General features: G+C 46.1%; 1 protein-coding gene and 1 long non-coding RNA gene across 4 annotated transcripts in view; one reads left to right on the top strand and one right to left on the bottom strand.

Moving 5' to 3' along the window:
* Window positions 1-13,820, bottom strand: part of LAMA3 (laminin subunit alpha 3) — a 272,673-nt gene that overhangs the window by 221,060 nt on the left and 37,793 nt on the right. The window lies entirely within an intron of this gene.
* Window positions 890-7,104, top strand: LOC103879620. Its single transcript, XR_004180033.1, has 3 exons — window positions 890-967; window positions 5,240-5,344; window positions 7,056-7,104. It is a non-coding gene; the product is annotated as an uncharacterized LOC103879620 (long non-coding RNA).

Raw genomic sequence — 13,820 nt, 5'->3', positions numbered from 1 at the left:
TTTTAGACCAAACAACTCCTAAAAATATATAGATTTTTATAAGTGGTTTACACCAGAATAGGCTTCAGCAAAATATTTCTCAGTGATGATAATTTGTCCTAAATCAGATTCTAAATGATGTTATTGTCGTTTTTCATAAATAAGTTCATACCCTCCATAACACTCCAGTTTCCTCCTCTTGGCCAATATGCTTCTATCTAAAGAGCGTTAACATTTCTGGTCTTCACTCATAATGGTTCTTTCCAACTTTTAATTGTCATATCTATTCCCTTCTCCCTCTGTTACATCTTTCTTAAGATTCAGGATCCTTAGCTAACTCAGAGTTTTACTTAAGGCTGAAATTATCTTTTGCTGCTTTTCCAATGTGCTTACTCATGTCAGGACACTTCAGAAACCTTTCTGACTACATATCTAAAGGGCATAATGAAGCTCACTTAAATTGGCTCAGTATGTTCACTTTTATTAGTCAGAATATTTATTTTGGGAATGAGCTTTATGTTAGAGTGTCATTTCAAATCAGCCGGGCTACAGATTAAATATTCTTCTTAAAACTTGCCCTTTGCCCAAAAGCTGCCTTTGCTTTCTGAACACTATATCCCTTAATTTGGTAGTTGTACCGTGGTCTGGGGTGTCGGGAAAATTGAAGGGGATATTTTGTTGGTTGTCACAATTACAAACCCAAATAAGGTAAGAGGCTGTGCATCTGCAGAGGCACCAACCCGCACTCTAAGAAGGTCACAGTTCCAGGATTAGGAGGCCCTTCTCTGGGTGCTTAGATGTAGCACAAGGGACTCTGGGCAACTGTCCAGAGTCAGGCCAGAGAGGAGGCCATGGTGCAGGTGTCTGTCTTTTCTGCTTGACTTCCAAGGATCTGAATCCTCTTCGCACCGTATGAATCTTGCTGGGAACAGAATGCAACTCCAACTTTAGAAGCTGAAAATACCAGCTTTTTCAGCTCCCCTGGCAGGTAAGGCAGCAGGAATGTACCCCCCGGGCTCAGTGAATTGCATGATTCCTTCCAAGCGTCTGTATCTAGAGCAAGCGATGCAAAAAGGCAGAGACACTGAAGAATTCTTTCTGGAAGTGGCTGTGATGGCAGCACCATCTCACTTCCAGGGACAGTGGCTGATCCCAACAGGGGTGTGCTGAGTCCCCTGTCCAGGCTCAGGGCTGACATGCGGTCAGGACTAGCCATGGCAGGTAGCGTTCGAACACAGCCGTGTCCTCACAGGTGGGCTCTGTGCCTTCTGCTGCTGTGGTCCTGACTGTGCAGCTTCCTTCGCTTCTGCTCATTTCTGGGCCTGATTCTCCATGCTCCTCAAACTCCCACCACTTCCCACCTTTGCTCCCTCCACCCTCAATGAGTCCTGTTTTTCTTTCACTAGCAAAATCAAAACCACAAAAAAAGGAACGGCTTCCTTTACTTTCCCAAGTCTATGAATGCATCTGCATCTGCACATCCGCTCCTTCTCTCCAGACGGAGGAAGGGAGGAACCTCTTCCTGTCAAAAGCCAATGCCTTCCTCCTCTTGCTGGATTGCACTCCCCTGCCTTCTGTTGGACCCACCCATCATCGGCTTGCAAATGTCTCTCCCATCCCAAAGAAGAGAAGACGCCTCTCCTTCCATCCAGATCCTCTTCCAGCCCTACCCCACCTCTCTTCTCCCAACACATCCACACCTCAACTGCTGTGCAGGGACTCACTCCCCTCTGCTCCTCCAATTCTCTCAGAGTTCAGGTCCCCGTCCAGGCTCGCCTCCCTCCACACTCTACTTCTATCTTACACCACCGATGATTGATGTAAATCTCCAGCCCAGACTTCTCACATAGACTTCAATGCCGGATTTCCTGGAGGCACGGCACTTCCGGACCCAACTCAGCGTGACCCAAACTGAAGCTTGACCCCAGCCCCCTGGAGCCTGATAACTCCTACTTAACCTCAGGCCTCCACTGAGCAGTCCCTCTGGGTAGTTGTCTGCATTCTGTGCTTGATGCAGCACTGCACTTCTCCTTTAAAACACTCCTCACAAGAGTGATTAAATAATCAAATCTAGAATGCAGATGGCCTTGTGAATACAAGACAAGCACTCAGTCTTCCTGCTCACTCCTCACCTGCAGCAGGAATCCTCTGAGCGCATGCTGCTGTGGGCCAGGGCAGGGCCGGTATCCTGCCTGGATGAGGGCGATGCTGGGAGTCAGCCAGAACCCTAAGGATTCCACTTACTTGGTGTAAAACAGGACAGCTCAAAGTCACTTTCACTGTGATAAGAAGGCACATCCCAGGTGAACTCTTGGATCAGGATGTCAGAACTTCCCTTGAGTTCCAAATGCCCCCACATAAATGCTCTGGCTCTCCCAAGGACCCCAGTAGGCATTTTTCATAGCAGAACAAATGTGTGGGTCAAAGTGACACTGCAGGGCAGGGGGGGTTAAGAAAGGTTACCACGGAATGGGGTGAGGGAAGGTGGCTGGGAAGCGGAGTGAAGTGCAGGTGGATTCCATGCCTGACGCACACCAGAACTGGGTTTCTGTCCCATCAGCATAGGCCGGTAGCCAGGTGACTTGACTGGAATGTCGCTGAGCCTCAGTTTCCTGAAATCCAGCTCTGGGATGTCACTGCTGGGAACTAGGGCAGGGATGGCAGCCTACCCCAGAAAGGACGTGGAGTATAATAGGAGCCAGGGAGGTGGACAGGTAAGCCAGACAGATCCGCCTCAGAAGGTGTGGGTTAAACAGAGAAACCGGAGCCAGCAGTCTTGGCTCTGGACACATTCAGTGAGCCTGGGGACAGCATATCCTACTCTGTCCACTGGAGGAGGGGACTAATGGTGAGGGTGGGGGAAGCATTTTCCATGCCAGCAAGGACTATCCCACTAAAAACAATCCAGCTATTTCTTGGGGAATTCGGTCTGGGTCTTAAGAGGGTAGGTGGTAGTGGCTGAGCATTCTGGAGAGAGGCCTCTGGGGTGGAGTATGGGAAACCCCAAGGTCCCTCATCCCCAGCGTCCACACGACAGGTCTTCCCCTGCACACCTTCCTTGGACCCAGCTCCACCCCTTCCCTTAATCTCTCATCCCTTTGTCTTCCTTCCTTAAGCTTTTCCCAATCCTGGGAGCCTTTTGTGCTCCCTGTAATCCAAATGCTACACAGAGAGGATTGAGGATTTAGGATATTCCCCCAAGATCAGTATTGGTTTCTACCACTCTATCTTGCAAATGTGAAATATTAAAGCTTTTATAACTACCTGGGACTAGATGAGATTTTTGGGCATAGCTTAAAGGAGAATTCTAATTTGTAACATTTTTATTGGAAAAAATGCAATTTAAGTTTGAAATATCTGATGTAACTTTCGGTACACACCTCATTTATACTTGCATATGATTTCCCCCAAGGCAATATTATATAAAATAATCTAATGTTGAAATGGGACAATATGATCAATGTGAAAGATCATCTCACTAATTGACCATACAAATACCACCCTATAGTCGTCAAAAGCAAAGAAATAGATGCATATCCAGCAATATGGGTGAACCCACATAATAGAAAGCACAGGAAAACTGAAAATGTCAAACTAGATGTGATAGCACATTTAGACAAAGTTTAAAAATACATACATAAAAAAAGCACTTCATATTTTATGGGCAGTGTATTGTAATGGTTGAGAGTGCAGAATCTGGAGCCAGAATGTCTGGTGCTAGTTTCCAAACTGTGCCAGCTCTTAAGAAATTAAGCTTTGAGATTCACTCAATCTCCTTGTGCCTTACTACCCTTGTCTGTATAAAGAAATAATAATACTTAATGTTGAAGTTTTTGAAAGGGCCCAATAAAAACCATCCCTCATCCCTATCTGGTTCTGAACCAATTAAGAAGTAAGAAAGAGGAGCAGGGCAGATGAGGACAAAAGACCATATTTCTGGGGGAAGCGGGTCTTAGAGGATGCAGGTTGTAGTTGCTGATACACCCTGTGGCTGGGCAGCCCATGTGCTTCACTTAAGCAGAGAAGAGCACTGGGCTGCTCCCAAGGGAGGAGGCAGAGGTGTGCATGCCCAGCTCTAGACTCCACACTCACCATCTGGCAGAAAATGGGCAGAGAAAGGCTGGGGGCATGCCTGGGGGTCCCTCTGCATGGAAAGAGACATCAGTGCACATGCAGCACACAGGGTCGGCATGAGGAGTAAGAGGCCATTCCTGCGGGACTCTTGACACAGAGCACAGCACACAGTAGGTGCTCAGCCCACAGCAGTGAGCGCTGCTCAAGGGATAAGTGTGTTTAAGGATAAGTAGCAAAGAGGTTACAGCAGGTGCTTACAAAGGAGAAGGGATCAGGAGTGGGGATCTTAGACAAAAGACGAAAACAGAAATAAAACAAGAGACAGGCACAGCTCACAATACACTAGGAACCAAGACATATGAGCAGCTCACTCCTAGAAGCCAACATGCATAGCTCTACAATTCTCTAATGACTTCTTCCTATGGAGACAGAATGACTCAAAACTAAACAGAACAGCAGTCTCTAGTAATCACAAAATATATATTGCTGCATGTTCTGGTCAAATGACTTGGCAAAAATCCCAGGGAATCTTTTGAAATGTCTGTCAGCCCCTTGTCCTGGTTCCAGGCCAGCCTCGGGAGCCACTTTTGGTTCAGGGTGGAGAGAATATGGCACAACAGGGAGAGCCTCATAAATGCAATTGCCAATGGGCACATGTACCCAAGGCAGAGTCACATGCAGTCTACAAGGAACCCTTTCCTTCTTGTGGTTTTGGCAGTCAGTACTTGAGATTATTCTTTAACTCGTTCTTGTTAGCTAAGAGAAATAGGTATATTAACCGCCTCACTGGTAAAGAAAGAAGACAGCTTCCACTTGAATTGCAATTCAATTGCCCAGGGAATAAATCCACCCCAAATTTGGGAAAACTTTCTAAGCTTTAAAATATCCATCTGGAAGGCCGGATCCTGCTCCTGCCGGCCATCCAGATCCCACGGCTCTGCCTTGTATCTCTATGACCCTGTAAACTTCTGGCTTCTTCTTTTCTCAGCATTCTATTCAGGCCGGAAAGACCTTTCCATAAACCAAACCCAGGACTGGTTGCTCCTTGAAACTCCTGGTGCACAGGCACAAAGGCCTAAAGATGGCCACATGGGGCTGTCTTTTCATTGTAGTTCAGTCAGAACCTCAGTTTCTGTTCGTGGAGTTCTAAAAGGAAATCTTTGCTTTTTTTTCTGCTCCATTCCAGGGAATCAGTTTGGAAAGTTCTGTCCATCTGCCTTTTGTCCTACAACTGAGGAACTGAGGATAGTTAGAGGCACTCTCCATCAGAATGGAGTTTGTGTCCATCATGGTAAGTGAGCTGTGGTTGCAGTGACCATCCATGCCAAAACCTCAGTGACTTCAAACAATATGTTTGTATCTCACCCATGCCCCATGTGTACTGAAGGTGGGCTCTGCTCCATGCTCTTCTCACCCAAGGACACAAACTGATGGAGGCTGTATTGTCCGGGACATCACTGAGGCGCAGGGAAGGAACTGTGGTGCATGGGGAACCAAAGCAGGCCCCAGGGTCACGTTTTCTGTTAAAGACACAGGACGTTCAGAATACTCTGAGCCTGGAAGGAGACCTGGAAATCCTAGTGAGCCAGGAGTACAGACAATGATGCTTAGGCGACCCCGCTGCATACCAGTTTGGCCCCACTTGGCTAAGTTGGAAATCAGAGGTGGTAGAAGTTGAGACTTCAGAGATGTTGCGTCACTTTTTCTTCAGTCACATGTCCCACGCTGGCCATGGAGGATCACCGTGGCTGAGAGAAGACAAAGTGTATCCCTGACGCAGGGAAAATGTTACTCTGAAACTTAAGTGTACATTAGAAGCAACCAGAAAGCATGTTAAAACTGAGATTCCCAGGCTATAATTCTGGAAATTCTAATTCAGTAGAAATTCAGAGAGCTCAAATTCGGTAGATCAGGAGGAAGTACTGATGATCAGTACTCATGACCTTGACTCGTGATCAGGTAGCCCTGGTCATGACAGTCTAGTAGAGATGACCAGCCATTCCAGTCTGCCTGGGACTGTCCTGGTTTTAGCACTAAAAATCCTGCATCTCCAAAACCCCTCAATCTCAGGCAAACTGGGATAACTGGTCACCCTATGAAAAGGACCCAATAAACTCCGATTTATCTTCTAAAGACAAATGGAAAAGGTCCTTTTTTACGAAACCTTCCTGAAATGGTTTGGCTATGTCACCACCCAAATCTCATCTTGAATTGTAGCTCCCATAATTCCCACGTGGTATGGCAGGGACCTGGTGGAAGATAATTGAATCATGGAGGGAGTTTCTCCCATACTGTTCTCATGGTAGTGAGTAAGTTTCACAAGACCTGGTGGTTTTATAAGGGGAAACCCTTTTGCTTGGTTCTCATTCTCTCTTATCTGCTGCCATGTAAGACATGCTTTTCGCCTTCTGCCATGATTGTGAGGTCTCCCCAGCCACGTGGAACTGTGAGTCCATTAACTCTCTTTTTCTTTACAAATTACCCAATCTCAGGTATGTCTTTATCAGCAGCATGAAAACGGACTAATACACTTCCTAAAATATTCCAAGCAAAGATAATGCCTTCCTCCATGGTAGTTACACTTATCAGGGATACCACAATCTTTGTGCATGCATTTGACTCTCCAGGAAGCATGTGAAACCCCAGAAGCCAAACGCTGCCCACTGAACTAGAAACCCAGGCCTCCTCTGCTTGGCTCCCTGGGCTGCTGATTAGTCTCACACCTGGAGCTCTATCTGCTGGGATTCTTCAGCTTGAGGAACTGCAGGTCAAGAGAGGATAGGTGGGCAGGTGATTGCAGTGGCAAATAAAAGGCAAAAACAGTGGCATCTGCCAGAAGGATTAGTCAAGCAGAATTATTAAATTAATAGGAAGAAGGACAAGGAAGAGGAGAACTAGCACTTGTTGAGGATTTAGTTTATGCCAGATACTAATGCTTACATGTTTTGTGGCCTTTACAACACCCCTAGTGTGCCAGTACTATTATTATCTCTAATTTATAGATGCAGAAGCTGAAGTTTGGAGAAGACACATGGCATGTTCACAGTTACACAGTAAGTAGGTAACAAAGCAAGGACGTAAACCTACATCTATAGGATTCCGAAGCCTGTGCTCTTAAGCAATTAGTTTCCCTGGTATCCCAAACAGCTACAGGGTGAGACAGAGCCAAGGCAGGGGAGTTCGATGCTGAAAACCTGCCCGCCCTGCAGGTCCCTTCTTCAAGGAGCCTTTCCTCCCTGAGTGGTTCCACGAGGGATTGCTGCACAGACTGATTTTCCAGCACCCTCATGAACATACCCAAGAAAGCCAATTTCTGTTTACTGATCAAATGGAAGGAATAGAAAGAGTTAGCTGGGTGTGAGAAGTTTTACCCCAATCTTCGGGTCTGTGTGTCCCTAACATACCACATTCATTCCCACCCTCAAAGTCATTTGGGAGGCTTTGCCCCCTCCTCCTCCTAGACCCCATCTTTCTGCACCAAAGCTCTCGCCTCTTCCCCGCTGCCCATCCTGCTGCTAGCCCCAGCCCTTGCCTCAGCTCCTCTCTTCCCTCTGAGCCCTTCCAGCCTCTGGTGCTCAGAATGTGGCCCACAGACCAGCAACCTTGGCCTCACCAGGGGGCATCTTAGAAATGCAGGATCTGCAGGCACAGCCACACCTTGTGAATCAGAATCATCATTTTAATAAACGATCCAGATGCACTTTAAGGTTTGGGAAGCCCTGGTTCAGCCCATAATACACACCCTTTTTCCATCAGAATCACATTGCCAGGGCTGCCCCTTCTCCTAAGGAAAGCTGATCTCATGTGACTCTGAAGTCAATGTATTACCTCTCCTAAAGACATTAGCCTTTTATTTTTTATAATTTCAACTATTACTTTAGATCCAGGGTGTGCACGTGCAGGTTTGTTACATGGGTATATTGCATGATGCTGAGGTCTAGGGTACAACAGATCCCATCATCCAGGTAGTGAGCATAGTACCCAGCAGTTTTTCAACCCTTTTCCCCTCCCTCCCTCCTCTAGTAGTCCCCAGTGTCTGTTGTTGCCATCTTTAAAGACATTAGCCTTTTAAAAAAGCTTTATCCTCAGCTAAAGGAATTCCAGGCTTGTGGGAAACCTACTCTTGCCTCCTGAAATTACACCATGCCAACGGCTGCCAGACCATCTCCCTGGAAAGCTGGCCCTGTTTTCCTGCCTGTGAAGTGTATGTCTTCTTCATGCCATGACTACACACCGGTTTGGGGAGCAAAGTAAGTGTCTTCAGGTAGATAGTACAAAGTATGGTGTATCTGTGCAGGTCTATCTGCTATAGGATAATACATTGAGCAAAGAATTTCACTGTAGAGCATGCTTTAGTCCCCAACTGTCCTCCAAAGCAAGCAATAAATCTTAACAAGAAGAGAAATAATGACTAGGAAGAAGTACAACGTGGGTAGGAGGGGTGTTTTAAAGAATGCCTCAAGACAAATGTCATGTTCTAGATGCTTAGGATGAATCCCTGTATATTTAGAATCCCACTCGCAGCTAGCAACACACATGTTATTATCCCACTGTCACTGAAAACATTTAAGAGCAAAAGAAAAATTTCTCTGGAAATGAAGTAGTACAATAGCTCTTGAGGTCTTATAATTAAAGGATATATTTGCTCAAGGGGAAAACAACCAAATCAATTTTAAAAGGCAACAGCTGAGTAAAAGCAAGTTCTTTGTCCATTAGGGGTTGTAAAAGGAAAATTATAACCTGGCACCGCCTTCAGACAGCCTTTGATGCTCATTCATTCTACTTGCTGTTGAGCTTCTCTGTAACAATCCACTTAGAAAAAAACCCAAGAAATAAGCCTTGGTAAGCTCATAAAGTTAGAGTGTCTTCCGCAGAATTGCACTATACTTCTCAAAATGACTCAGAAATATTTAACACTATAAATAAAAAAAGAAATACTTCTGTATGAATATACAAATTTTTCAGGCTTAGGATAATCATAAAGGTGAAATATGCCTGGACCGCATATTCTAAGTAAGAAAAAATGTATCACTGAAATGAAAACAGTAATTATATTTCATTGTTTCATCAATATATTGCTTGTATTCATCTACATCCCATTTTGTTTAAGAAAAAAAGAGTGAAGGCTGGGTGCAGTGGCTCATGCCTGTAATCCCAGCACTTTGGGAGGCCAAGGCAGGAGGATCACCTGACGTTAGGAGTTCAAGACCAGCCTGGCCAACATGGTGAAACTCCATCTCTACAAAAATACAAAAATTAGCTGGGCATGATAGCGGGTGCCTATAATCCCAGCTACTCAGGAGGCTGAGTCAGGAGAATCACTTGAGCCCGGGAGGCAGAGGTTGCAGTGTGCCAAGATCGCACCATTGCACTGCAGCCTGGGTAACAGAGCAAGACTCCGTCTCAAAAAAAAACCGAAAAAGAAGAAAAGAAAAGAAAAAAAGAGCGGGGAGGAGATTGAGGTCAGTGTATAAGGATGGAAAGAAAATGGCAATGTGAAATTACCAAAAATCAAAAACAAAAAAAAAAGGAGTAAAAGCAAAATTACAGATAGGGATGAAATGTTGAACCTATAATGAGGTTTGCACACAAAATAATGCAGGCCATGAAGCTCTGTCCACCTGCATGGTGGAGCCATACATTTGACCCTGTGCTTCTAGTAGCCAGCAAAAAGACGGAAACATAATCCCAGGGCCCATACATTTTTGTTTTATTTTGTTTTTCAGTGTCCCAAAGAAGCACAACTATTCCGGGACTAAAGGGATTGTCCAAAAGGATCTTTGCAGGGGAACACAGTGGGCGGTGATGAACAACATCATGACAGCATCCTGCAAGAGGGACAGCAATTATGACCAAACACCCACACAGGTCATGAGCATTCCAGCTAAGCCCAGCACAGACAGGACAGGAGCGTCACGTACATTGCCATTACACAGCGCCTAAGGCTGGCTCTGGCACCAGACTGCGGGGAGCAAATCCTCGGTCTATCCCATACAACCCTGTGAGGCTACAAAACATCTCTGGGCTTCCCTTTTCCCCTTCTAGAATGTGGGGACCCACCTCATAAGCTTGTGGTGAGGATTAAATGAGTTAATAATGGTAAAGTGCTTAGGTCAATTTCTAGCATGTGAATTATGTTAACAGTAAATTTATGTTGTATCTGCCATATATATATAATCATTCTTAAATTCTAAGTGATTACATTTTGAAGCAGATGTTGAAGAGTTTTCGAAGACTTACAAGATTATCTACCACAAAAGAGCAACATACTTTCTCCCTACCATCTATTTTTGAAATATTTAAATGAATACAATTAATACTCTAAATATAAATGACCAAAGATCCAACCTTTTCATTATTTCTTCAGTGTGTTCTAAGTTATAAAAGACAAATATTTTTACTATCTGTTGCATATGTGTGGCTTTGGTATGTGAGGGACGTATGAGAATAGGGCAGACATAAGTAAGGAAGTCTCCGTATCTTCATTCATTCGTACATGAAGTATACATTTGCTGGATTATTTCTATACACCAGACATTTGCCTAGGTGTTGGGGATATAGAAAGGGACAGAATATTATTCTGTCCTCCAGTCAGAATTCCATTGAGATCTCTCTCTCTCTCTGCACACACACACACATTGAATACATCATATGCACTTTTTAAAAACTTCAGTATGGTCACCCCTCAATACTTTCCTTCATTTTTTTTTCCAGACAGAGTCTTGCTCTGTTGCCCAGGCTGGAGTACAATGGTACAATCTCCGCTCGCTGCAACCTCTGCCTCCCGGGTTCAAGTGATTCTCCCGTCTCAGCCTCCTGAGTAGCTGGGACTATAGGTACGCACCACCACACCTGGCTAATTTTTGTACTTTTAGTAGAGACAGGGTTTCACCATGTTGGCCAGGCTGGTCTCGAACTCCTGATCTCAGGTGACCCGCCTGCCTCGGCCTCCCAAAGTACTGGGATGACAGGAGTGAGCCACTGCACCAGCATTTTCCCTTCATTCTTTAAGAGATGACAACTGGAAAGCTTTGGCAAATTTCAGCCAGTAGAAAAGCAAGTCAGAATACTGCGTGTCACTCATAGTCCCAGCGACAGTCAGAACCTCCTAGAAGGAAGTGATTGAGGAGAGCTTAATAAAGAACCTACAGCATTGACAAAGTCATGGGTAGTGGGAGGGAAGCCTTCTGGTGATGGGGAAGCATCTCAGAGCTAAGAAGGTCTGAGAACCTCTCCTACCCTCAGCTGAAGGGCAAGGAGAGAGAACAGATGCTGATCCCAGACAGAGCTGGAACCTTATAGTGAGTTGCCTGCCAGGAGCCAAGATCCTCATTAGGATGAAACAGCTGGGATACTGCAGCCTATGGGCCAACAGAGGCAGCTGGGGGACCAAATGCCCCATTGTCTTCGCTCTCCTACCCCCTGAACACCTGGGATACCTCCCCCCAAGCCTGTTGCTGCTGTCCAGGAAGGTCACCAGCCTGGGTCACTGGGCACAGAATGGGGGGTGAGTGGACAGAGAGAAGGGAGACTATCTGGGTCACAAGAGGGCCTGGGTTGTTTAAAGTTTCAAATAATTAACAAATGTATCTTGAACTACATCACCAAATTTGAGCCAGAGAAGAGACGTGAGGTAGCAGAGAAGAGGAGGCCCTTTCAGGATGGGACGACGACAGCTCTGAAGAAAAAGTTCAGTAGGCCAGACACCAGTGGCTCACAGCTGTAGTGCCAGCACTTTGGGAGGCCGAGGCAGGGGGATCACTTGAATCCAGGAGTTCAAGACCAGCCTGAACAACATAGTGAGGCCCTATCTCTGCAAAAATAAAATAAAATCAATAGTCAGGTGTGGTGGCACGTGCCTGTGCTCCTAGCTACTGGGGTGGCTGAAGCAGGAGGATCACTTGAGCTCAGGAGTTCCAGGCTGCGGTGAGCTATGATCACACCACTACATTCCAGCCTGGGTGACAGAGCAAGATCCTGTCTCAAAAATAAAAGAAAAAAGAAAGAAAATAAAAGTTACAGTACATGGCCTAGAGCAGCACTACTCAAAGTGTGGTCCATGGACCAGTGCTGGTCCAGGAACTGTTTGTTAATCATCCACAATAAAACAAGGGGCCAGGGCAGGTGGCTCACGCCCATAATCCAGCACCTTGGGAGGCCGAGGCAGGCGGATCACCTGAGGCCGGGAGTTTGAGACCAGCCTGGCCACATGGCGAAACCCCATCTCTAGTAAAATTACAAAAATTAGCCAGGTGTGATGGCATGTGCCTGTAGTCCCAGCTATTGGGGAGGCTGAGGCAGGAGAATGGCTTGAACCCAGGAAGTGGAGGTTGCAGTGAGCCAAGATCACGCCACTGCCCTCCAGCCTGGGAGACAGAGCAAGACTCCATCTCAAAAATCAATCAATCAAACAAGGATAGAAATCTAGAGTTAGCATTTAGAAAGCCTTAAAACAATTTAAAAGAGTAAGCTGATATCTGTTAAATCTGCTTTTGTTAAATGGGGCTTATACTTTGTATGTCTTTAGGTTTTATTTCCAACTTTTCTGGACTTTGGCCTAGGCAAAGAATTCATGACTAAGACCTCATAAGCACAAGCAACAAAAACAATAATATATAATTGGGACTTAATTAAACTAAAAAGCTTCTGCACTGCAAAATAAATAATCAACAGAGTGAACAGACAACCTGCAGAATGGGAGAAAATATTTGCAAACTTTGCATCTGACAGGGGACTAATATCCAGAATCTACAAGGAACTCAGTTCAACAACAACAAATAAATGACCTAATTAAAAAGTAGGCAATGGGCCGGGCACGGTGGCTAACTCCTATAATCCCAGCACTTTCAGAGGCTGAGGCAGGCAGATCACTTGAGGCCAGGAGCTCAAGACCAGCTTTGCCAACATGGCAAAACCCCATCTGTATTAAAAATACAAAAATTAGCCGGGTGCAGTGGCAGACGCCTGTAATCCCAGCTACTGGGGAGGCTGAGGCACGAGAATCACTTGAACCTGGGAGGCAGAGGTGCAGTGAGCCGAGATCACGTCACTGAACTCCAACTGGGCAACAGAGCAAAATCCTGTCTCAAAAAAAATAAAAAATAAATAAACAGGGGCTGTGTGAACACTATAGCCACCTACCCACAGAAGCAAGTAGGGGCAGCCCAAGCCAGGTGTCAGGCCCACCTGCTCTAAATACCAGGCACCTTCAGGCCCAGCCCTGCCCAGGGCCTAAGCCAAAAGACACCCAATCCTGGCAGTGCGGGTGCGATGCCCTCCCCATGAAACACAGAGATTTACACAACAGCCGTCCACACAGTCTTCCTGCCCTTGCCTCACTCCGCAGCAAGGAGGCTGGACTGTGCTCTCATGTGCTTTATCTCGCCTGGGCCAGGCTCTGGCTGGGCGCTCTTGCCCTCATGAGAGCTGTGCCAGCTGCTCTGTCCACCTGGGACCCTGTGCGGAGACAGCACCTGGATTTCAGCTGCCTGAGCCCACCTGGATGGCAATTTGAACTGATTCCAATGAGGGGAAGAGTGCTGCATCTCCCGGCTCTGGGCTTCCTTGCCCCACTCGCCCTCCCCATCTCTTTGGGAGCTCCCAGGATACTTGGTGCAAGAGGCACCTCGAGGGATGGTGAGAGTCTGCCCAGCAAGGATGACTGTGAGGGGAGGGGAAAGAACTGAATGTTCCACGCTGGTTATGCTGGTTATTCTGTGATGCTGAGGAGCGACAAAGGTAAACACACAATTTTATCATTCAAAGTG

Source organism: Papio anubis, chromosome 19, assembly GCF_008728515.1.
Source record: "Papio anubis isolate 15944 chromosome 19, Panubis1.0, whole genome shotgun sequence".
NCBI classification, from domain to species: Eukaryota; Metazoa; Chordata; class Mammalia; order Primates; family Cercopithecidae; genus Papio; species Papio anubis.
Note: the sequence above shows the minus strand (reverse complement) of the source record. Positions and strands in the feature narration are given on the sequence as shown.